At 40.3% G+C, this 25,485-nt stretch overlaps 1 protein-coding gene across 10 annotated transcripts in view; it reads left to right on the top strand.

Moving 5' to 3' along the window:
* Window positions 1-25,485, top strand: part of FOXP1 (forkhead box P1) — a 560,221-nt gene that overhangs the window by 73,480 nt on the left and 461,256 nt on the right. For all 10 annotated transcript variants that reach the window (XM_072941702.1, XM_072941700.1, XM_072941694.1 and 7 more), the window contains one exon: window positions 8,983-9,112. The gene's annotated coding sequence lies outside the window, so the exon portion shown is untranslated. The remainder of the gene's footprint in view (window positions 1-8,982; window positions 9,113-25,485) is intronic.

Genomic DNA, 25,485 nt, shown 5'->3' with positions numbered 1-25,485 from the left:
TACAGTGGAAGCCACCGCCTTTTTCTTGATTGTAAAACAGACAGAAATCATCACTGAGAAGACATCTTGAAGAATTGCAGTTAATACTGTGACCTAATTGGTTTTTTCACTTTTAGAAAGTTGTTTTATTTCCTCCCCAATCAGCTGTGTATGCTGATTACATCACTAACTTCTCCCAGAAAACATGGGGCCCCTCCATGCACAAGATGATCTCTGGTGTCCCTGTAGAATGTTTCCCCTGGGGAAACTGAGGCTTGAGTCTCCTGCTCTCCTGCAGGACCCGCTGTTGTAAAAAGTGACCATGACAGGTTTCCTGTTAGTCCCGTCATCCCTGTGAATGTGATTCCCATTCTCACTCTGCAGTGAGCCTTCACTCCCCACGGTCCAGCTCCATCTCCAGCTTCTGAGCAGGTACATAGGGGTCACTGCTCTGCTGTGAAGAGGAGATGTAATTTGTTTACCACCTTGAGTTGTTTACCACAGGCAGTGAGAAATATGTTTTGAATTTAGAAGTGTGAAAATCAAGTGTCCTAGCTATCAGAAAGCTCTCCCCTCCAAGTAAACATGTTTACAGAGCAAGGCTCAAAACAAAACACTGGATCACGATAAGCCCAGCCAATGAAAAGAAAGTAAACATGTTTACCACAAAAGCCTTATAAAGAGCCCAGATGGCAGCTAGCTCTCTGTTCACTTGACTGTTCTTCCAGGGAGCGACTGAGGCTCCCCAGGGCCTCAGGGACAGGGACACCTCTCGCCCTGCCAGTAGGCAGCTCGCCTTGTCAAGTCCTTCCCCCTTAGCCCAGCCCAGTTTGCCAGTGAGGGTGGAAGGTTTGTATTTGGTGCCACTGAACCGCAGCATGTGTGGAAGGTATTTGTGACATTGAGCCTGGAGTTCCCGTGATTCTTAAATAGCCACTTGTCACAGATTGAGTGCCAAGTAGGCTTAGGAAGAATCTTCCTGGCTCCCTGAAAGAACCCAGATTAATATCACACATAATGACCTTCTGTGTCCGGGCTCTGCGGTGCAGACATCCAGGATACCAACCATGAATCACAGCTAGGCCTGGCCTCACCCAGCTCACTCTGGTGAAGGAACCAAATGGCTCGAGCCGGAAGCTGGTAGAGAAGACAAGGGCCTCCTGGGTGATACAGGAGTTTTTAGGGTACATGGAGTAGCCTTAGATGCTGAATAAGAGAGGACGTTTAGGAGGGGGATGATGAATTGTGCATGTGACGCAGTTAAGGGCTTGAGTGATGGGGCTTTGTTTCAGCACAGTCCAGGAGCAGGTTCAGGAGAGGTGACCCAGTGGGTGTTAGTGAATTTCGGAATTCAAGGTCTTACAGATGGAGCAGTTCTAAGGGATGGCAAGATCCAGGTTTTGGCCATGTCAGATGTAGAAGGAGTAGTAGTGCTTTGTTAGCACTCAGTGAGCCCTTACTCTCTGAGGGGAGCTTGCCTGAGGATATGGCTGGTAAGCGGCACAGCTGGGGCGGGACACAGACGGCTGCTCCACAGCCCATGCGCTCCCTGCTGCACTGTGCTGCATCTCAAGTAGACTGGAAGCTTTTAGGGCAAGAAAGTTAAGATAACCAGCTGCGTATTCTCTCAGTGAACAAACTTTTTCTCTTTTGAGTGGTACTTTATCTGTAGCAGGCCTGACCTAAGCCTTGGCCAGGCTGTTGGAAGGAACAGTTTCATGGCTGTTGAGGCTGATAGGTGTGGCCACACTGAAGGGATCTAGATGGAATTGTGAGCCATATGCTAAAACATCTGAGAAAGGCGTAGAAGAGCATCCTCGATGTTTAGAGGTAGAAGCCGTGTGGCTGAGCTGGGAGCGGTGGTTCCCTCACATATGGTCATCAAAGGAAAGGTTTTGAAGGATCTAGAAATCACAGTGGAGAGGGACGGTGGTGTTCTTCTTGAGGGTAGATGGCAGGCAAGGTAGACTATTAGCAGAGCAATAACTTGGCTCGAAGAAAGAGGATTAAAGAAAGGCCAACTCTTCCCTCTTTGTCTGAAGTAAAGAGATGTTGAGTGAACGGCTTCTGGGAAAGTTGAAAGGGACATCTTAAAGAAAGAAACAAAGTCTTCAGATTATTCATGATGTTGATCTTGGAGGGTGGTGGGAAAAAGTGAATATTGGAGCCAAGGTGAAGGATGAAGAGGGACTCCAGGATGTCTGGAAGGCACCAGCGTGACGGTACAACTCCTCCTTGTAGAGGCGGTTACAGTGAAGTCGCTCATTTTCTATGCCAGGGCTCAGACAGAAGCGGGGCTGCTTACTGGGGATATGGGAAAGATAGGGGGATACAGCGGGAACACCAGCCTTTAAGTTTAAAGTGGAATGTTAAGGGGGGTTGTAGTGGAAAAAAGCAATATACAAACAGTAAAGGTTTCCGGTTAAGCCTCAGTAAACTAGAAAAGTAATTACATAGAAACCATATTCCCCATGTGTTCTAATTAATCTAATGGGTTTACTTAAAAAAGTTGTTTTTGAACATAGATACCAAAAAGTCCTCTGGTGAGTTGAAAAACAATCTTATTAGTGAAATTAAAGTAAAAGTAGTAGTGATTTGTTCTAGGGAACTTAAATGAAGTCTGCTAGGCTCACTGAAGCCACAGATGTTGGAGTGATGACCCATTTGGTTAAATCGGGGTGACCGTTTCAACTAGAACTTTAGAACTTAGCTGTTCAGATACATGCTCATTTAGGGTACATTTGAGGTTATGACTATTTTAAAAACAGAAGTATTATTTGTCCTTCTTTTCTGAGCCTTGTTAATTGAGGCAGATTGGCATTTTATTTGTGAGCTGACAGTGCACACCTTTTTCTGGCAGCTGATGTGCTTTTTGAACTGGGTTCAGCATTGTCAGAAAGTTATTCCCAGGAGTTGGTGATGGAGCCTGCTCCACCCACTTCTGTTCCCTTTCTATTTTGGTGCTGTTTGCAACAAAGGAAACTCAGTTAGTAAATTAGAGAAGGATTGAAGCTCTCATAAATGCTCTCCTTCCTATCACGTTGTGTAACCGATTAGACAGGGTGGGCCCACTCTTTCTGTGGCTCAGGGACCTGGAGGAACTTAGGTGCAAACCCCATGAGATGGCCTTGGCCATGGGTCTCCCAGGTCTCCTGCCCTGATTGAGCTACACTGAAAAATCTGTAAAGATATATATGTGTATGTATGTACATCCATATGTACATATATATTTGTGTGTACATATGAGTGTATATGTACACATACACTTACATATTTATGTGATGTGGGTACACACAACTCCAGATTTAGCATTCTAAAACCAAGGGAGAGCCAGTGGAGAACACATTGGATTTGAGTTTCGTGTCAGGAAATAGGTGGCTTTTACCTCTCCTAGGGCTGGAGGACAAGGGAAGGGCCCATAGCAGAACCTGGGGAGAGCAGGTGTGTGGAGAGGGCTGCATGGCAGGAGCTATGATCTTTCCTAGTACCCGCCAGTGCCACGGGGGGAATGGGAGCCCCAGCGATAAATGCCCCATCTTCTCTGTCCTCCTGAGATGAGACCTCTAGTGGTTGTACTGGCTGGAAGGCAGAGGGCAAGGGTACCTGTTGACACATCTGACGGGGTAACCTTCCAGGACACAGAGCACAGTTGGGAGGTCATGGGGCTGGGGGAGTATGGTGGGTGGAGGATCTGGAGGACAAATGCCACCCAGTGCATTTTGTTGTGTGAACTTCTATGGGTCTGACTCTGTCATCCTCACTCAGATAATCCATGGGGGAGGTCAAGGTGGGAAAGGGCTTCCCAGAGCTTCAGGATGGCTAAGAAGCCTGTAGCTCCACAGCACTGTTTCCCAAGGCGTGGTGCTTGGTTGTACCAGCAGCAGCAGCATCACATGAGCACTTCCTGGGGATTCTTAGGCCCTACTGTGGACCTACTGAATTAGATGCCCTTTGGGGGTGCCCAGCAGTCTATGTTTTATTAGCCCTCCAGAGATTCTGGTGCTCATCCAAGACTGAGGACCATTGCTGGATGTCTTCAGGTGTTGGACGGTCGGCACAGTATGTCAGTTTGCTAAGATAGCCGCTGTTAACCATGCTCGGAAGTGCCGGTGAGCAGCAGGTTGTCTATATCAATCTGCTGCTTCTAAACTCTGTAGACTCCCAACCCTTTTTATTTTTAGGGTGGATACTCTTCAAAAGAAACGGAATAATGGATTACTCTGAGGGCAAGGGGGCTGACCCCCAAGGCAATTCATGCCTCTAACTTCTGAGTTTTCCTCTCGGCCATGCCAGGAAGTACCAGGCAAGCCCCAGACTTTGGAGGTTGTTTTGGAAAAACAGATGCAGATGCGGCCTGTGCTGTTGTTGTTTTGCCGGTGCCTGGCAGTGTTTGGTAAACAACTTGATTGCTAGGTCTTGGCCTCAGGGAACCACAGCTGCTCTTTCCAGCTCCCTGCAGACTTTCTTACAGCAAGGATTGCTTCAGGGAAAAATAAACAGGGGAGAACAAAACAAGAAAACATCCCTGTTGTTTTGTGGCTGCCTCTACCTGTTTTCCTCTAGTTGTTTTGCAGCCACAGGCCCTGAGCTTTGATTCCTTCCTTTAAAACAGGCTTCTTAGTCCACGGCTGGACCGTAGAGTGGCTGCTGGACTTGGAAAGCCCATCGTAGTAGCCCCTGGAAGAATATATGCATTTTTAAATATGTAAATTGAAAAGGGAGAAAGCTTCATTCTTTCTAATGACCCCCAAGATGGTAATCTGGCTTTTCAAATCTCCAGGAAAACAGATTGAATATAGCACAATTAATGGTTCAGCACTTCTAGGCTTTTCTCTAAAATATTTTAATGGGCTTTTAATTTATTGCAGCTCCTGACTAGCAGGGTGGAGGCAGGGTTGCTGCTGACCCCCTGGGCCAAGGTGCTCTCTGGGGTGCTGGTGAAGTGGAGAAGAACAAAGGCCAGGTGGTGTGTCCGTCATGACCTCCTCGGGCTGAGCCCCTGGGGCTCCCTGGATTCCTGGCCCGGAAGGGGTGCAGGCTCTTCAGAGTTGAGGCAAGGACACATCTTCATCAGTGTTCTCTGGGGTATCCTGTAGAAATGTGGGTTCCCAGGATTGGATTGAGAGTCTCTGGACTGTGGGGGCAGAAATCTGCATTTCAGGCTGGTGCTGTTGTCACGTATCCAGTTTGCAGTCCAGGGCCTTAGTGGTTGACAGCTGGTGTGAATGAGTGAGCCGGGCTGGAGAGCAAGCGATGGTGGTGCCAGACTTTGTTTTATTTTGTTAGATTTGGAGATCGGCATGTCATTTTAATGCATTTACTGCATTGACTCCCAAGTCCTCCGTTATTTTGGCTCCCCCTTCCTCCTTAAATCGGGGAAATTTCTTCCTGAAATCATTTTCTTTTGGTCTGAAATGCATCTTTCTGAATGTCTTGTAGAGAGGTCTTAAACTTTTGTTTGTCTGAAAAGATCTTTGTTTCACCTACATTTTTGAAAGATAATTTTTCTGGGCATACTCTTCTAAGTAGACAGTTTTTTGCCTCTGGGCAGTGTTCTGGATAATTTATTTGGATACTGTCTTCTCGTCTAGTGTTTTTTTTTTTTTTTTTTTTGTCTTTTAAAGTTCATTTGCTATATTTTTCATTTCTATAGGTCAGAATTTTGGTTAGAGTTATTGAGCTTGATTTTATAGTATATATATATACACGTATGTGTATGTGTATATTACATATGTGTGTTGTATTTTATAGTATCTGTATTATAAATACATATGTATAAAAACTGGTACATATAGTTTATATAGTATTGGTAAGAGTTACAGTGCTTGCATTTTATAGTCTGTATGTTGTGTATGTATTACATATGTGTCTATATATAGAGTGTATTTATACTATATACACTATAAACACATAGACTACAGTAGGTACCATTTATATAGTATTTTGGTTACAGTCAGAGTTTGTATTTTATAGCATTTATATGTGTGTATATATAGTATAGTATATATGTGTATATATAGAGTGAATTTGTAGTATGTATACTGTAAATACATATAAAAACCACAGTATGTATCATTCATATGATATTTTGGTTGAAGTTACAGAGCTTGGTGGAAATGGAATTTAGTCTTGGGTTTATTGGATTCTTAACAAAACACACAAACAAACAAACAAATTCCACAAACCACAGTCAGAGTTTGTCCTTTATTTTCGGGTCTGCCTGTGACTTTCATGCTTTAGGGAAGTCAAGCAGGACAGCACTGATACTGTTAAGCGTTGTCTGACCAACTTACGTTTTAGCTAGAAACTGGCAGCCACTCCAACCCTCAGCGAAAGTGAATGCTCCTGCATGACTCTCCCTCCTCACTGCAGTTCTTTGGAGTGACTTGCCTGTAAGCCTTTGTGATATTCTGATCTTGTAGAATGTCCTTTCCACCCCATCTTCCAGTTCCTTCCAAAACTTGCTCAAGATAATTCCTCTAGAAAGCCCTTATCTACCCGGATACCCACTGTGTTTTTCTGTATTCACTTGTGCAGCTTCTCTGTGCTTCCGAATCCCTCAGAAATCACAGACCTGAGCCATGTTTTGACCCCCAGTGATCATTTGGTAACAGGGGTTGCAAGGGTTCTTTCTCTTGCTTTCTTTTTTGAAATGTGTACTATTCAAAGGTTAGTTGTTATCTTTGAAGAATTATAAAATTTCACAAAATAGTGATGGATTACTGCCTTTGTTTGTAGAACTGAAAGCTCCTGAAGCCGTGGGTTTCTGCTCCTGCGGGGCATTAATGGGCCTGTGGGGCACAGTCTGCCCTGGATAGCTGATGAAGCCTGGGGCCTCCAGTCTGCACATTCCTCACCGCACCCTGTACCTGATACATGCCTGTGTTGCTCACTTGCATTATCTACCTGGTCACTGTGGGATGCCTTAGCTTTCTCGTATGAACAAGGAAGCTCAGAGTCAGAAAGGCCTTGGAGCCAAAACTCACTCTGGCAAGCTTCAGTCAAAAGAGTGTCTAGTGCAAGGTTGGCACTCAAAACTCTTGTATTAGGGTATTGGCTAGAAGAATACGGGCTTGTTATGAGTGCAAGCTTTGTGGAGTCAAGCCCCTGTAGCTGTGTGATCTTGGGCAACTTACGAAAACTCGGTGCCTCAGTTTTCTTTTCGGCATCTTGAGCTGATAAGAGGATCTCCTGGGAACCTTGTGGTAAGAGTAGAATTAAATGGAATAACTGTTGTAAAATACTTAAAACCAGTAGTGAAGTGTGAGTTTTCTATAAATGGCAATTGTACAGGATGCCGAGGAATGAATTCTTCCCATAGTTGGTTTGTTTCTTGACTCTGTAATGAGCACCTACCATGAGCCAGGCATTTTTCTGAATTTTTGGAGGATAATGATGAAATACAACAGAGAAGTTCCCTTGTCTTATGGAGCTTATATTTTCGTGGAGAGGACGAATAAGTCAATGAGAAAAAAGTTGATAGATGATGACAAGAGCTCTGGGGAAGGGATGAATTGGGAGTTTGAGATTTGCGGATACTAACTACTATATGTAAAATAGATAAACAACAAGTTTATACTGTATAGTACAGGGATATTCAATACCTTGTAGTAACTTATGGTTAAAAAGAATATGAAAATAAATATATGTTCATGTGTGACTGAAGGATTATACTGTATACCAGAAATTGACACAACATTGTAAACTGACTATACTTTAATAAAAATATATTAAAAAAGAGCTCTGGGGAAAGTAAATAGGATGATGTAATTGAGTCACTGGGGAACTAGCTTAAGCTTTCTTGATGTGGCCTTTGCCCCTAAGACCCTGTGACAAGAAGGAACCACTTGTGTAAGAAGTAAACTGATGGCCTTCCAGGTAGCTGGAGGAGCAGGTGGACCAGGAATCTGTTTCACAAAGCTCTCCAAGTTACCCTCACACACACCGTAAAGTCTGAGAAACACTCGTCTGTAACGTGTTTGGGCAGATTTCCATGGACGTCTGAGCTGTGCTCTGTGGAGAGGAATGGAAGCCTTCTGTGGATGCCCAGGGGATTCTGTCATCTGTCCAGGATGCAGGCTCACCAGGGGTGGACACTAGAGCCAGGGTGAGAATTCATCTACGCACTTGCAGAACCCTCTGCCGCCAGCACAGCTTTGGTGTTGACGGCAGATTAGTGTAAGAGTGATTCGTGGTAAAAATCTTCTTTTTAATCAGGAAGCTTAAAGGAGAAGCTAACAGTTTAGGTTATTTAGAATAAGTATGCTTTATCCCAAAAGACATGCTAAGAGATAGAAGGGACGTGGAGAGAATCAATTAATGGCTGGACCTTGCAGATGAAGAGACTGGGATTCTGAGCTGTTCAATGACTTTCCTGGAGTCACACATCTGTTGACAATACTGGGCCCAGAATCCAGGCTTCTCTGCTTGGATGTCTGCACTTTACATCATATGTTTTCTCTTGATGGAGATCTCTCTGAGTCTTGCTCATTATGTCATTCATAAACATTTTGGAATTATTTTGAAGGGAAATGATTATGGTTACCTCTCTTGCCAGTCTTAATGTTCATTATTATTTTTGAAATAATTTTTCTTTTCATGTATTTTTACTTTCTGGAAAAGATTATTTACTAGGAATTGGTATGTTTATCCAGGGAAGGTTTGAATTAAAACAGCTTATTGTTACCTGAGCACTTTCTACTGAGATTAAAAAGGATATTTCTGTAATGCCAAGATATGTAAAATATTTGGCCCAAAGTCTGCAATAAACAACAACCTTCTAGTGTATGTGTTGAAGTAATTGGTAAATATATCTTTCAAAACCGTATTTCCGGTTCATATTTTACAGCATCACGCTTGATAAATTGACATATCCTTGTTTGAAAGGTGTTTTCCCCTACTCTAGAGTCTATGTGTGTCGTGCTGTTTTCAAGTTTAAGGAAGTGGCGGTTTTAGAAGTTACATCTCAGTTATGTGTTAAAAAAAAATGTTTTTGTATTGCAGTGTCCCAGGAGCTTTTGCTGACAATTCCAGTTTCCAAACCAAGCATTTGGGCAATGGTGAGGGCTTCTATCCCTTCTCTGATTTGCTGTCAACCATGAACGGATGGCTGTGATGCCTGCTGGCCAAAAGGGTGAGTGAATGTTTACGATTATTCATCTGAAAATTCAAAAGACCAGATGTCAGCTGGAGGGTCCTACACAGTGCAGGAAACTGATTAACATCCTAAGTTCATCAGAACAATTACACGGAAAATGAAATACTCTTAGTTTCAAAAGAAGAGACACCCTGTCGTTGCTTTCTGGTATAACCTTTTCGGATAACTCGTACAGTGATCTGAGGATTTATAGAAGATGTATTAGGACACAGGGGAAGTTTTTTTTGGCATGATTCTTTTAAGCATACTTTGAAAGGTGGACTGCCTAAACTGCATGCACAACCGAAAGAGTCATTGCTTTCTTGGTTACATTACAAGCTAAACTACCATGAAATAAGACTATAATGACTTCATCTTGAGTTGTCGGGGGAATTTAAGTCTGATTTGTTCATTGCGAAGGTCTCATCCCAAGCCTTCTACATGATTAGGGCTCTTGAGAAAGCTAAAGGGTTGGGAATTGTGGAGTCTCAAAAGATTTTCAGAAAGACTAGGAACATTTTTTTCTTTCTATCATAGTTCTCTTCTTCAGATTATTCATTGTAATTTTTAGGGGAGGTGAGAAGGGACATGCTGATCTTTTTCTGTTAACACATTTTCTGTATGTGATGGCTTCTATCACATTCCTCAGAGATCGCTTGCTCCCCTGTAGTAATGAATGAACAGTTGTGATTTACTTTTATCAGCGACAATACCTGGTTGAGGCAAGGTGATTTGGGTAAAAACTCTGACATCATTCAATGATAGCTTGATCATAAAATGAGCCTTTATAGAGAACCATTGGTTTCAATTTTGTACTGAATGGCATTTGATGATAAGAACCATTGGCATAAACTCACCTTGCTTGTCTTAGCAGAGTTGTATTTGAAACAGATTCTATTTAATGGAAGTATAGTGATGTAGAAAGAGCACATATTGGAAATTGGGAGACCTAATAGCTAGCTGATATGTTAGTTACGACAAGTTAGTTTCTGGTTTGACTTCCTGTATTTAAGATAAAGCAGGTAGGTTAGAGCGTGCTATTTGTCAGTGCTAACAAGGCCCTCAAAGTTGTCTGTGTAAAATCCCTTCATTTTATAGATGGGGCATCTGAGAAACAAGGTGTCTAATTGGGATGTCCCTAGGCTTGGTCATAGCCCTGTCCTAGATTTTCTGTCCTCAGTGATTATTTCTAGCTTATCTCAGTTATTGGGATTATGACATCCAACCCATGCAGTTTAGTAAATCTTCTCTGCTGATAAGTGTCTTTTTAAGATGTTATCTTGCCTTCAGCTGTTTGGGCCAACTTTTTAAAGATTTTACAGGTAAAGATAATTTAGACAAATTATTCCCATTTCATAGATTAAAAAGGAGAGAGAAAAAGAGCCTAGTGAAGCAACTTGCCCAAATATCAGAGACTAGATGACCCTCAAAGAGCCTGTGGGCTTTAAAATTCACTTCCACTTAGATTAGTTTGATACCTTACTGCTTGTCCTTTGTCTTTTGTTCTGCTGGAACTAGAGATAGAGGAACAACAAAGTCTTGTATCTTCCTCACAGTATTCTTTCTTTCATTGGTAAGAAATAAAGCAAATAGTAAACAGTAACACATAAGGCAAGGAAGTCCACAGGGAAAAGAAGTGGTTAATGGAGTCATGGAGTTTTAGATCTGTTAGAGTGCTTGGATTATCTTATGGAGTGGTCCTGGGCAAGGCCTGGGGTTCCCTCTCCTACGAAGTTCTTCTGAGGCTTTCCATTGCTACATAGCTATGATAGACTTTTGTGGATGGTCAGTAGACCAGTGATCAGGTAGCAGGCATTAAAAAATATATATATATATATATATATATATTTATATATTTATATATTTATATATTTATATATATATAAAATCTAGATTTTATATAGATTTAAAATCTTTGGGGATCCAGGTAGAGTTGAGAACAAAAGCTTGGATCTGTCTCATAGAAATATGAGAATTCATAGAAGTTGTTGGAATTCTGAAGGTATTGAAATAGCAACAAACTCAGGTTTGAGGTTACGTGTCATCTCTGTCTTCAGTATTCATAGAGTCTGTCAAACTCACAATCATAAATTGATGTATGAAATTGAACAAAAACCACATGAATGGATTTGTTGAAGACCAGGCTCATTTTATTCATTAATTTCATGGATAAGGCCTGCTATTTGAAAATTGAGTCTGAAGAACTGTAAATGAAAATGGTATCTCTTAAACTGATAAAAATATAGTTAGGTCCAATTGAAAGCAGTTTTCTCCTAACTAAGCAAATGCTTTGTATTTATCAGATTGTAGTAAATTTGCCTTCACTGTATTGTTAGTAGGAAGTAGAGATCCCTGAAATCTGATGAGCTGGAGTATGTGTTCTGATTTTCTATCCTTGTTTATCCTCAAAGCATACCTTCAAGGTTCATTTAAAGGACTAATTCTCTTCCTCCATGATCCAATAGCCTGGACTTTGATGCATTATATATCTGATAGCTATTAATCCTTCTGTTGTCAAAAATGTATTCATAGTCCTACAGCTTTTAAAACTTTACAGTTTATTGAGTAACCAAAAGAAGCACCAATTAATTGTTACAGCTGGTAATTTGGAGTCTTTAGGCATGAAATAAAGTCTAATTCTGACTGAAATGTTTCATGGTAAGTGTCTTCATGGTAGAGCAGGGTCCCAGTCACAGGAGCAGGCAGCTCTAACAATAGATAACCTCCCTGCAATGCAAGGAAATGAAACTATATGCTAAAAGGTTTATACAAATAGATCATTATGGCACAATTTTAAGGTCAGAAAAATGGGTGATTGGATAGTGTACTCAGTTTATGTTGGTGATAACCATCCCTGCATAATAAATTAACTTAGGGGCAGGATATAGAAGGGTTGAGCCCTTGAGTTGGGTCTCTGTGATGTGGTTCCTTAATGCTGTCATTTGCCAGCAGGGAATCAGTGCTGGCTCCTGTTTCCCAGTGTGAAGTTTTGCTTGACATTGGTGCCTATCTGAAGCACATCACAAGACTCCGAGAATGAAGAGCAGCTAAGTCTGCTGCATATTTAATAGGCAGTTAGCCACAGTGTTATTAATAAATGTGATAATAACAGTCTGGATTTGCATAAGAGTTTTCCTAAGATAAGTTGACTCTAGATGGCAAATATGCTGGCTTATTTGTCAGTCTCTGCCTCTGTCCCTACCAATAAATTGTCCCTTGCTGGTGGAGCTGATACAAGAGTATAAGCATCATGCAACATTTTGTCACCAGTTGTTTTTCCTGATTTGCCTATAGTTCCCCTTTTGCTCTCTCTCTTAATCAAATGCTTAGCTTTTGACCTACTAGAAAGAGGTAAAAACAGGGAAAATAATCCTTCTCATTTAAGGCTTGATAATGGGCTACATTTTGGCTAGAAGTTCCTGCTTTTTTTTTTTTTTTTAATCTCAAGAATGTGGATTTTTGTCATTGGGTTTGGGGTCGGGTGTGGCGGTGGTGCAGTTTCTGGAAAGAGGCAGAGGTAGGTAGCAGGTGTTTGGGAACGGGAGAGCCGGCCAGTGGGCTCCCCTTCTGAGTTACCTGGTGTGGGAGCCTGTCAGTGGGCCAAGCCACTTGGTTGTGCTGAAACTTCCAGTCCCTGAAATTTTGACTTTGAAAAGTAATTTTAACAATTTAATATACTACATAATATGTTTTATAAGCTGGAGCGAATGATCTTAAGTATTTTGGTCTCTTTCATAACACAATGAACCTAATATTGGTAAAAATACAGATCTTCTCTCACACCATAAAGAGAGGCTAGATTTAATAAGCAGTTATGAGTGCTGGCAGCTGTCTATCAGATTGTATAACTTGGACTCCAGCAAGTGAAGACAGTGTCAACTTACATTTTATCTCGGAAGTGTTTTTGAGGCGTTTATTTTGCCTTTCTCTTCAGTCCCTAACCTAATACAGGTCATGTAATCGGGTGAATATTTTCCACATAGCTAATTGGCTGGGGGCCAAGGTAGAAACCATTGTCTGGCTTGATGAAGATCAGAAATTAACATGACATTTACGTGAAGGTAATGGAATATATTAGTAATGCAGTAATTTAGGATGGTGAGAGGAAAAGTGTCCATCCTTTCCCGCCCATAAGCAGTGGTAGGAGTTCTGAAAGAACCTCCAGCGTCCCCCCCTTGCCCCACCCACAGCCCCGTAATACCCTACAGCAGTGGCCAGCCAGTCCCTGTGTCACTTTTAAATTCTTCAGACAGAACTGTAAGACAAACTAATGAATTATTCCATTTGTCAATTAAAAAAGAAAATCTACCAACTACTATTGTAAGATTAAATTCCAATTAGAAGATTGCATTTAATTCGGGAGCTGTATCATTGTTTTAATGAATTCTCTTAGAGGTGACAGTTCATATGAGATAAATTTATGTGGTGTAGGTAGATATAAATTCATTGGATAATGTTAAACATGTTACTACATATATATTAGCTGTGAAATTTATTTCTTCTCTAGTTATGTCCCCAAGGAGGTAGAGTCAGAGAGAAAAACATATCTTCAAAGAAAGAACCCTTTCTGTCCTTTCAGATACTTGCTCTAAAACAGCCTTTTCTCACTTTTATTAAAAAAAATCTGTTAAATTTCTGCATTAACTGAATTTATGATTCTTGGTGTATGCTATTTATAAAATTGAATATAGGTTTTATGATATAGGAAATTAGTCTAGGAATGAGAATATGATCCAATTTTGTAATAAAGGTAATCTGCATTTATATTGCAGATATTTTCCATTTCTCTCTAAGCCCCTTATGGGATTAAACACACATTTCTCTGGACATACAAATTCACTGTAGAGTAAACTTTTAATGTAGTGGGCAGGCTTTTGTTCCCATGACATCTGCACAAAGCATTGAACGCTTTGCCTAAATCAAAAGCAGCAAACTTTCTTGACACACTTTCGATTTTGTAGTTCCCCTACCCCTGCCTATTTCTGTGCCCCTGGCAGACATCACTAATTGATCACTTTTTTTCTGCTGCCTAGTGTGAATGGCTTCAGAATTATTCCACTTAAATTCTTGGAGGCAGGCTTACAGATTCACCATTTACATGGATGTGGCCAGAATCATGTCATGCAGATGGCTTTTGACTAGTCTTTGTAGTTTTCCTTTGTGTACCCCATCCTTACCCCAGTATCTGGAACACAGCAGTTAAATGCATGTTATGCTAATGAGAGAATCTTACACATGCACAGTTCTGGCAACTATCTGATTGTGTCACGATTGGATCTTTGACATCTTGTGTACACTACATTTGTATGATTTGGTAGGCAGTTTATTTTCAACTTTTTATCTGCTTTTGGGGTTACATGTGTGAAACATTACAGTTTTGTAGGTTTGGTTTTTTTTTTTTTCCAATTTCTGTAACTTCGGAAAAGGCAAGAAAAAGACTCTTCTCACCCTCTTGTTACCTGTGCATCAACTCAGGCTCAAACGCAGCAAGGAAGTGGTGGGGTGAGAGCTAAACCCTGACTTTCCCTCTCCGAGTGCAGTTTCTCAAGGGAGGGGCACACGCATGTACCAGGTGCTGACCGGTGCAGGGCAAGTTTCTCACAATTTCCTTTTGCATATTAATCTTGGTTTTTTATCAATACACCGAAGCAAGCTGTACCAGGGAGGAAGGCATTTAACTATTATATTTCAAACGGTGTCTTCCGTGATGTAAAATTCTAGGAACTTAAACTACATTGCATGTTGTTTTTGAAAATAATCTGTTTTCTCTTCACTTGGTTCAAGTAATGCACATAGGCTAAGAGAAGGAAATTTCCACTATGTTTCCATGCAGGCTGCTGAACTATTCTGTCAAGAATTGCTGTCATTTTAATTCCTTCTTAAAGAAAAAATGAGCTTTTAGCATATTTAAGTACCACTTAATAACGTACATTTTAATTTCAACATATTGTTTAACTGTGTTGATCATGGTAACCCGAGTTCTGGAACGTGATTGTGGGTAAACATGTGAACTGTTAACCTGTTGGGCCATATTTGTAGGATGATATGGTTGGCTTTGGTCAAGGATGTCAAAATCTATGAGCCCCTATTATGGTCCGTTCCGGTGGTGGCTCTTGAATTTTCCCTACACGGTGTTTGTTCTGTGCAGCTCCAGCCGCTTGATTGAAATAGGCTCATGAGATGAGATCTTTTTTATCCCTCCTTGTATTTCATGAGGTTTTAGTGATATTTGTCCCAAATAATGATAGCAACAGATCATTAGGTATTTATTTTTCCTACAGAGGTTTGGCTCTCATGTCAGTTGTCTTCTGTAATCTCAACAGCATGGCTGTCTCCTCGATATTATTATTCCAGTTTTGCTGTTGAGAAGACAGAAGCTCAGTGTCTAAGTTGCTACTCAGGATCACATAGCAAGTTTTACAAGTGATTTTCCCTCAAGCTGGGCCAATGTCAAAGGGAGGGCATGCTACTTCCGTCCTTATCTTTCAATAGATTCTGTGCTTCCTTGAGGCCCTTTTCTTTGATACAGACAGGGAAGATTTTTGTAGCTTACAGCTATAGTCTTTATGGAAGAAATAGAATCCAAGTCATTTAAAATGACAGCGTAATCTACACACCAGATTTGTATAGAGCCAGTTTTTTATAAAAGGGAATCACTTCCAAGTTTTTCAACAATACTCCTTTCCTACTGGCTTTTTCCTCAGTCTAAAATCTCCCAGATCCATGGAATGGGGCTTGATGTTGTGTACTTCCTTCACGTCTTCTTCTAAACTAAAGATGTTCTTGGTGATGGCAGCCCATGGAGTTCCTAACATCTGAGCAGATGAGTTTTCTTCCTTGGTGCAGTATGAACAGACCACATAGGACTGGGTGGCCAGCTGCTCCAGAGAATGGATGCAGGAAGTGAAGACCTTGGCTCCTGGTCTTTTGTGTCTAGGGCTAGAGCCAGGCACCGGAACAGTCAGGCCTGCCCCTTTGTCACACACAGTTGGGCCCCTTGTCTATGGAGTACAGGGACTTCTGCCCGTCCAGGATGGACTTTGAGACTAGATGGCCAGGAGGCTAGTTCCAGGTATGTTCTGTGGAATTTTTCTTACCACATATGCATTTATTATTAAGGGTGTAATAATATGGTGTAAGAGTGAAATGGCATGGCATTTGAGATTGCCTTTACACATTTTCAGAAAAGAAAAAATGGAGCAGAATCTTGATATTCTAAAATCTTGATGATGGGTATATAAGGTTCATTATACTCTTTTCTCCAATTCTTTGTATATTTGACCACTTTTATAATTTAAAAAGAAAGGTAGATGGGAGGTGGGCAGGGAGAGGCTGATTTAGCTCATTATCTAGTCTACTGTTGATAAACCAATCACTGGGGAGAACCAGTTTCATGTTCCCCTGTCCTCCATCCCACCTTGGCTGGCCCTCAGCTGCTGCTGTAATTTAATTGACACGGAGTCTTAGGGCAAGGAGATGCTAACCTAATCAGCCAGGAGTTGAAGTAATTTTCTGGACAATATAGATAAAATGACTTTACCTGACATACAAGCATTCCCTGACTAACCTGTAAAAACTGACAGTGGTTCAGAAGCTGTCATGACTGTGTGACATGCTGGGGGCTATCATATACAGGTGGTGGATTTTCTCTAATTCTCCAGTGGGCAGTGTTTTGAGGGGAGTGGAGGGGACATGAACCCAGGGCCCATTGATCCTAGGGGCCATGTTCTTCAAAGTGTGATCCAAGGGCTGTCTGGGAATTGTGTCAAATACAGATTTCCAGGCCTATATCCCGGCACAGGCCTTGAGAGCTTGGTCTCTGAAGTTGGAGCAGATAGCCTCAGATGCCATCCCCATGGCTCCCTCACATTGTTACCCTGGTTGTGTCAAGGCACCTGCCCAAGCCTCAGTTTCCTCACCTGCATAATGGAGGCAATATTAGCATCTACCTTGTTGGCTGTGTAAAGTCCTTCTTACGAGCTTGACATCTTGTAAGCACCTGGTATGTGTTATTTGAAACTATATTTTAATCTTTTTGAAACATTTGCAAATACCCTAACATAACTGGGAATGTTAAGGATGTAGCAATTAATGCTCCGGGTGGCAGTCTTCGGTGGATATAATTTAAACCTTATATATCCCAGAAGTGTTTTTTTTTTGTCATTATTAAAAACATTTTAAAAATGAGTATTAAAGTTTTTTACATAGATGATTGAAAAAGAATTCTGTCACCAAAGTGTTTAAGAGTTGACAAGTGTAAATATGCAGTTAGACAGTTTCAAAAAACGTGTATTATTTACTGATCAATGGAGTGTCTCCTTTGGAGCCATTACACTCAGTCATTTCCTGTCAATCTCTCCAAACTGTTATAATCAGACTATGGATATGCATATTAAAATATAAGAAAGTTATTGTGCATGTGTGATGGCAGCTATTTAATTGTTAATAATGTTGCTGTTTTAAAAAAGGTATCAGGATAGTTTCCTCTTGTGATGGTTAATCGTCATCGGAATTGATTGCATGAGGAATGGAGGAGGATTAAATCTCAGGTGGGGGTTAAACCACCAGAAAGGAGGCCTGGCTGGTGCTGATCAGTGGGTGTCTGTGCCTCCGAGCAGTGCCCCAGCCACAGAGAGGAGCTTCTTATCTGATCCTGGGGCTCAATACTTGGAGATTCTTTGTGTTCTGCTTTCTGCTGTTTTTTTTGGAAAAGTTCTATAATTAAAAATAAAAATACTCGTGTATGTGGGTGATGGTAAAAGGGTCATCTAACTTCTGTGTCCACATCAAGGATCAGCATGCTTTTTCTGAGCCACAGGAGAGCTTTCAGGCTGCACAGGCTCTGGTGTGTTACAGCTCCTCGCCCTGGTTGTCGTGTGTAAGCAGCCACCTTAGACGGCTTGTAAGGGAACAGAGGTGGCTGGGTTTCCAAGGAAATTGATTTATAGGCACCTGCATTTTGTATGATGTCCGCAGGTCACTTGATAGCAGTAGTGGTTTTCTTTTTTCCTAACTCTTGAAGGATGTAAAAACTATTCTTTGCTCACGCTCACGAGTGTAGGGTTCCACTCGGCCCCAGGGCCTGTGGTTTGCGAGCTCTGGTCTAGAGAAGGTGCAGCGTGCAGTGCTGGCGAGGCGTTGGCCCTTTGTTCTAGCTCCAACGATGCTCAGGCCTCTTCATTTGCTCTCCAGTTGCTGATGAAATAGTAGTGTCATCAGCTTTTGTTCAGATCTCATTGTGAGATAGGCTTGTTCTGTGTGTTTGGATTATTTATTGATTTCGAGTGAAATTTAGTGAGTCTCCTCCCCCGTTCCTTTATTTAAAACGAGAGAAATATAAACCAGAAGTAAAAGTGAGGCTGAGGATCAAAGATGAAGGGAGAGGGAAAACAAGTCACAGGAAAAAAGTGGACTTTGAAAGTGACTTATTAAGATCTGTCTTCTCTTCAGTCCCAGTGTTGTCTGATAGGTGTTTTATGCCTCAACAGTGGAGTGTTAAGATCACATTTCTAGGACATTTTTGAAAATTTAAGAATGAGGTCGTATTTTAACAGATACATATTCTATGTGAATATGTAGCAAAATACCACTAGCCCACCAAGTCTGGTTTCCAGATATTATTGCTTAAATGTAACACTAGTAAAATGGAGAGGTTTAAAGAAAAATATAAGAATTATTGTACAGGGGGTTCTTGGGCACAGCAAAACTCTTAGAGTCAGTATTGAATGATTAAAGCAGGAAGTTTTTTCCCTAAATATCCCTTATTTTATCTTGAGGGAAGACTAGAGACCAGGAGACATAGAATGTGTGTCATTTGACTTTTTTTAAAAGAAATCTCTGGAGGACCAGAGTGATCACATTTGAGTCCTCTCTCCCCTTTTGCTGAAGGTTTTAACCTGTTACCTTGTAAACAGGTAGGGGACGGCAAGGCCAAGGGAACCACGGGAAAGCGTGGGTTCATGTAAGGGTGCGTATTCACAGAATGCAGGTCAAGATACGACACACAGCATTGAGTCAGAGTAAGTGTGTGACTGGGGAGAGAAATGAAAAAGGATGTTTGTCAAGAAACTCTAGGAGAATAAAGAAGACTGTTTCTTTATCAAGTATCATGATAAAACTGACTGGGCTGTGAAGGGGAACGAGTTTCTGGTTTTTATCAAGCCGTAACTTATGAATCAAAGTATTTTGTCATTGGGGAATAAACATCTAGAAAAGACGATCAAGGCCTAGGAAGCAAATACGTTTTCACGTAAATGTCCATTGTAATGAAAAAAAAGAGGAGGAAGTAGGAGAGAGAATACAACAAAGGTAGAGTTATGTTGAAAGCCTTGTACTTGGTTAATTTATCTTTTTTGTTGTTGTTAAATGAAAAATAAATGTATGCCAGGATCCAGAGCCAAGACGTAGAACCTTTAATGTGTAATAAACAGCTAAATGTGATTAAGAGCACAGGATGTTGGCCAGACAACTCTGGCTCTGCCACTTACTATCAGTATAAACTTGGGTAAGTTACACTGCTCTATGCCTCAGTTTTCTCACCTTTAAATTGTGAATAGTAATAGTATCTGACTCAGACGTTTGTGAGATTAATACACATTAATACATATAAGATGTTAAAAAAGAGTTGAGATGTAGTAATTTTTACTGACTAGTATAGTTAGCTATTAGTCCTAAAGTATTCCCTAAATAAAAAATGTGGTTAGAGATCATTGTAGCAAATTTGCCATTACCTCTCTTGAGTGTCCCAGAATGTGAACTTTCACGTATATCTATACGTGTTAGTGATACACATCACATACGTTCAAAGACTCCTAGACATTTAGCATTCGCATAAATAGGGGAGCTTATTGCTCTCTGCATGTGTCTTGTGTCTAAATCTTTGAGGCCAAATTGGTACTACGTGAACATCCAGCCTATTTTAATAACTCTGGGATGGTGAACTTCTGTTCTTCAGGAAGACCATGTTATCTGTGGCCAGCCATTAGGGCTAGCACAGGAGTAAATCTACCACCTCAAGGCGTCCCACTTCATCTTTTGGTCTGGTGCCTTGGGATTCTATGAAACTCCTTTCTTCTATGTGAAAGTCTGTCAGATATCTTCGTATAGTTTAACACGTCCTTTTTGAGCCTTCTCCAGTCTGAAAATCCCTTGCTCCTTCACCTGTCCCTCTCTCATTTGGTTTTAGTTGCCCTGTAGCCATCTGGGTTGTTTCTCATGGCAGCAGTGGCCACAGAGGGGTATTTTTTGTGCCTACGTTTATATAAAATTCACTTAAAAGGGCTTCTTTGTGACCAAACTGTTTTTATCACTTGAAAGAGTAATACTTTGACTTTTCTTAAACTTGCTTCTTAAATTACCAATATGGGGAGGTGGCAGCTAAAGAAACTAGTGCTGAAGAATCATAAATCTCCCCTTGAAAGTCAGGACACTGGGACAGGCTTTGCTTTGCTCTGAGCCAGGTAGCTGTGTAGGTGCTGCAGTCGTAACTGTAGTCGTTTTAGTGGCCACAGTAGCATCTCACTGTGTACCGTAACCTGCGTTCCATCCCATAGATGCAGTAAGTTATTTAATCCTTGTGACCATGAGCCTGTGATGATTTTTATTCCTACTTTGAGACTACAGAGGAAGTGCTCGGGTTAAGTTGGAGACTCTGGTAAGAAAAGTCTAAGAGGAGACTTTTTTGTTAAACATGACCAGGGTTATTCATCCATTTATCCTTAACCCATGTAGTTTTTCTATGCTATTTAAGAAATTGTGTAGTTTTGAGTCTTTTTTGCTTTATCCATTGTTTTAATGCATGGAAATTATACAAGTAACGTAAAAATTACCTCCCCTTTTTGGGAAGTGTTCCCTCTTATTCCACTGAATTATTAAACGAATTTTTTTTAATTAATTTTTTAAAATTTTAATTTTGAACTGTTAGTTGACTTTCAGAGTTAGTTTCAGGTGTACAGCAAAGCAATTCAGTTATACATGTACAAACATACATATATATTTTCAGATTCTTTTCCATGATTACAAGAAATTGAATACAGTTTTCTGCGCTATACGGTAGGTCCTTGTTGTTTATCCATTTTATATATAGTAATGTGTATTTGTTAATCCCAAACTCTTTCATTTATCCCTCCCCTCATCCTTTCCTTTTGGTAACCAGTTTGTTTTCTCTGTGAGTCTATTTCTGGTTTGTAAATAAAATTTGTATCTTTTTTTAGATGAAATGAGTTATTTTTAAAGATACTGCTATTCTCAATGGGCTGGAGCCCCCACACCCAGACGTTGGGCATAAAATACTTCATTTTCTCTCAGCTTTTCCCAAATGATTTTCTCCCCCCTTCTTCCAACAAGATTGCCAGAGAGGAAGCCAATCACAATGTTATCGGCAGGAGAAAGATTTCAAAATATACTCATGGGCATGGGTAACTTGGGGGATGGCTGGGTGCCTTCTACGAGACTTCACACATTTCCCGAACATGGAGCCTCACCATGGCAACAGCCATGTCACATGACACACTGGTGACACATGTAAGGTGCTGCCACAGCGCATCCAGGTTGAATGTCTGTGATTCATTGTTTCCACTGACACAGTGACTGCTGTAACTCGCAGTTGGAAGGTTCTCTGGTTTTCAGTGCCATTAACACACACTGACTCCGTGGCATGTGGAGGGCTCGGGGAAGGGAAGCATCAATAAATAAGTGTGCGTTGTAAACATTGCCTTCATTAGCTTTGCAGAGAAATACATGTTCGTCATTGAGCCTCCTTGCCATTCACATTCTTTTTTATTCTAAGCATATTGTGTTGCTAACACCTTGGAAGCTTGAAAATGACTTTATTTTTAATCGTACTTATACCCATTTCCACTTGGCAAACTTCAGAAGAGAGTTCACGATGGCCCCCTTTTTATATTTATTTACATTCTTCACATGTAGCAGATTTATTGATGAAGGCATGATTCTGGGAATATTCTATATTTCTTCTCATTGTGGAATTCATTGATTATATTCCATAAATCAGTTGATGTTATAAGGGGTCCATGGCTCATGTGGAGGGGCCTAGAGGTTGTATGATATCAGAAGACTCTTTTAGAGGTCCAAGATGTGTGGTATTTTAACATATTTTAATTTCTGAGTGATTCAGTGAGTGATTAAAAAAAGTAGATGTGGAATCTGGAAGGCATTAAAGAGATGTCAGGGACAGACGGATTTTGATTTGTAGCCTAATGAAATGTTTTGCCAACTTTTAAAGATTTTTTTGAGAGTTAGAACTTTAATCATTTGCTTGTGTTTCTGGCATGGTAAGGTTATTCCTGTTTCTGTTACATGATGAATCCAAAGTGAAAATGGGATAATTTTTAATTAGCAAAATTATAAAACCATTTGCAGCCAAATGTTTCTTGTCTTGTATAAACTGTGAGGTTTCACATTTTACTTTAATCATTTGGGGAAATTTCATTCTGAAGATTTATTTCAGTTAGTACTTTATGTATGGATACAAATACTCAGTATTAGAAATTACTTTGTAATATTCTTTTCCAATGTCACTTGGATAATCTGATGAGATTTCAGTCATGTTTATTACTTGTGTCTATTTTGGAGGTGTCATGGTTACCTGAGTTGGATGTTGCACTCATACTCAAATCAGCATTTTGCATACAAGGCTAAAAGATATTACAAAAGAAATACTACTAGGGTGTTAGTAATGTTTCTTTGTTTTTAATGTTATGTCATCTTGTACATTTCAGGATTGCTTTTGTTGGAGGTATTTGAATCAAAATGTTATATTTTTACTTTTTACTGTAAGCATATGAATGAAGAGTTATTTTAAAAACACATTTTATTAAGGAAATGAGAATAATGAGCCAAGTCATGGCAGCCTACACACAATTCTCAGACTCTTTATTGTATGATGCTTCACCTGCATTTGATTGTGAGAATTTTATATTTTCTTGGGGCTTATTAGGAGCATACTTAGAAGCACAGGAAATCCATGGAGATGAGAAAGGATTTAAGTGTTCAGAATTCAGAGATATGGCTAGACTGGGGCACTCCCAGTTCCTTGAACTTTTATGTACTTGTTAGTCGGGGGCAGGGGAATGCAGCACCTTATGCTGTTTCTGTTGGATCCTCTGGAGGGTGCTGTGTCACACCCTCATAGTTCACCCATTGCAGGGAAAAGAAAGATGGTAGACACCAGCCAGAGGAAACTGTATTGACCGTACTAGCTCAAGGCTCTGATGATACATCCAGCCCCTCATTTTTAGCCATTCATCTTTGAAAATCATAGGTGTCACTTACCAAGAAGAAGAGGGAAAAATGACATGTGTCGATAAATTTCCTTTAGACTAATTCCTTAATGAAACAGATTGTTAAAGCTATGGGGTTCCCAGGGCATGTCATATCCTTAATCATTTTTATTAAACTGTGAAGACCACCAAAGGGAAACTTAAGTTAAAAACAAACAAAACTGGTTAATGAGTGCTGGTTTGGTCTGGAATTTAAGGAGTTATTTATAATTTGGGAGGTAAAAGACTTGTACGTGGTATAGGACTTCCTTAGAACACTCATCTAGATTTGGTAAAGACCTTCCATGTGGAAATAAATACAGCCAACCTACACAATATTGACTGTTTTCTGAGACAGACTCAGATAGGAGTTTCTTCAGGGAATTTTTTTTTCATGAGACATGGCAAGATGATCTTGTAGAATTGTACTTCCAATACCTGACACTAGCCACCTATGGCTGCTGGGCACATGAAGTATAGATGTGAGTACTCTGAGCTGAGATGGGCTAAGTGTAAAATACACATCAAATTTTAGTGACGCCGGCAACATGTTGAAGTGGTAAGATTTTGGATATATTGGAATAAATAAAATATTTCCTTAAAATTAATTTTATCTGTTTCTTTTTATCTTCTTAAGGTGGCTACTAGAAAATTAAAAATTACATATGTGGCTCCTTTTATTTCTAGTGGAGGCCACTGTTATAGGACGTGTATGTTACGGAACTATGTGTTACAGAGCATATCAGCTCCATATTTCTAAAATCATCAGTCTTTGAGAAATTCTTTTCCTTCAAAAGGGGCTCAAATGTTACTCAAGTTTAAAAAAACTAATTTATTTCATTAATTTATTGTATAAAAAAGACTCCTAATTGATTTCACTAACTTATTAATCAAAAAGAAGACAAACTAGTTCATCTCAGCTACTATAAGTGCAGCATAGCAATAAGTATTCCCTCATGGATTATAATCTGATGGTGAGGAAACCTCTTTCCATCGATTCTGTGTACACCACACTGACACATCGAGCTGGAGAGTCAGACAGTTAAAAAACTAGTGATGTTTGACATCAGCTGCTAGCAAGTAATCAGTTTTTTAAAGTTATGTTCTATTTTGTCATGTAGACCTGTAAATCTCAAATGAGGATGTGCACACCATTACATCTACGTCACAGTATTTGGAATATTGCTGAATTAGTGACACTCCTGCACATTTAGGTCGCCTTGGATTTGTGCTTCCAGACCCTTCCTTTCTCATGAGTGGACATTTACCATTGTCCCTCTTTCCCCCTTTGCCATTAAGGTTATATTTTGGTAGAAATGTTTGAGATCAAACCTACTTTCTATACTAATCATTACCTTAAAAAAATCATAGCTGCTACGTCCATTGAGAATTTTACAGTGCGGTTTCATCATCTTAGCTCGCTTAGTGAAAATGCTGGATGTTGCTTACGTAGGATATGAAACTGATGCCCCTTTATGGAGAAAGTGTAGAAAGGCGTGGTGGCAGCTTACAGGGAAGAGGAAAGATCTTGACGTTGGGTGATGATGGTGGGATGAGAAGGTAGGGGTAGGGACCAATGGTATAGAAGTTGCAGCAAAGGCTGAGAGGGTAGGGGGAATGTTTGGGGATGGGAGGTGTGGGGTGGAAAAAAATTATGTCTCACATTTGAGCTTGCCTGACATTGGATGGCAGTGTGCTTATCAGAGATGGGAAATTTGATGAGAAAGGCTTTGGTAGGCAGAGGCTGTAAACTTATGACTTTAACTTGGAGTATTCTGAATTTGGAGGTGTCAGTGAAAAAAAAATCTATCTAGAAATACCTGGGTAGGTGACAGTCATGATTTATCTTCCTTTAGAAGCTCTCTCACATTCTTCTCTTGGCTACATTTATTTAGGGGCCATTATGCTCCAGTGTTCTTAGTTCTGTTATCTTTTGGCCAATTAAATATGATTGAAAAATTTTACTTTTTCATCATAAATAATATCCTGCTTAAGCAATAGAAGGTAAAATCTCTAATTCTCTTACTGTTGTAAAACCATAAAAATGAACATTTTAGTATGTTTCCTTCTAGTCTTTAAAAAAAATACTTT

Source organism: Vicugna pacos, chromosome 17 (assembly GCF_048564905.1).
Source record: "Vicugna pacos chromosome 17, VicPac4, whole genome shotgun sequence".
NCBI classification, from domain to species: Eukaryota; Metazoa; Chordata; class Mammalia; order Artiodactyla; family Camelidae; genus Vicugna; species Vicugna pacos.
The sequence above is the reverse complement of the archived record's forward strand: the minus strand, read 5'-3'. Positions and strand labels throughout refer to the sequence as shown.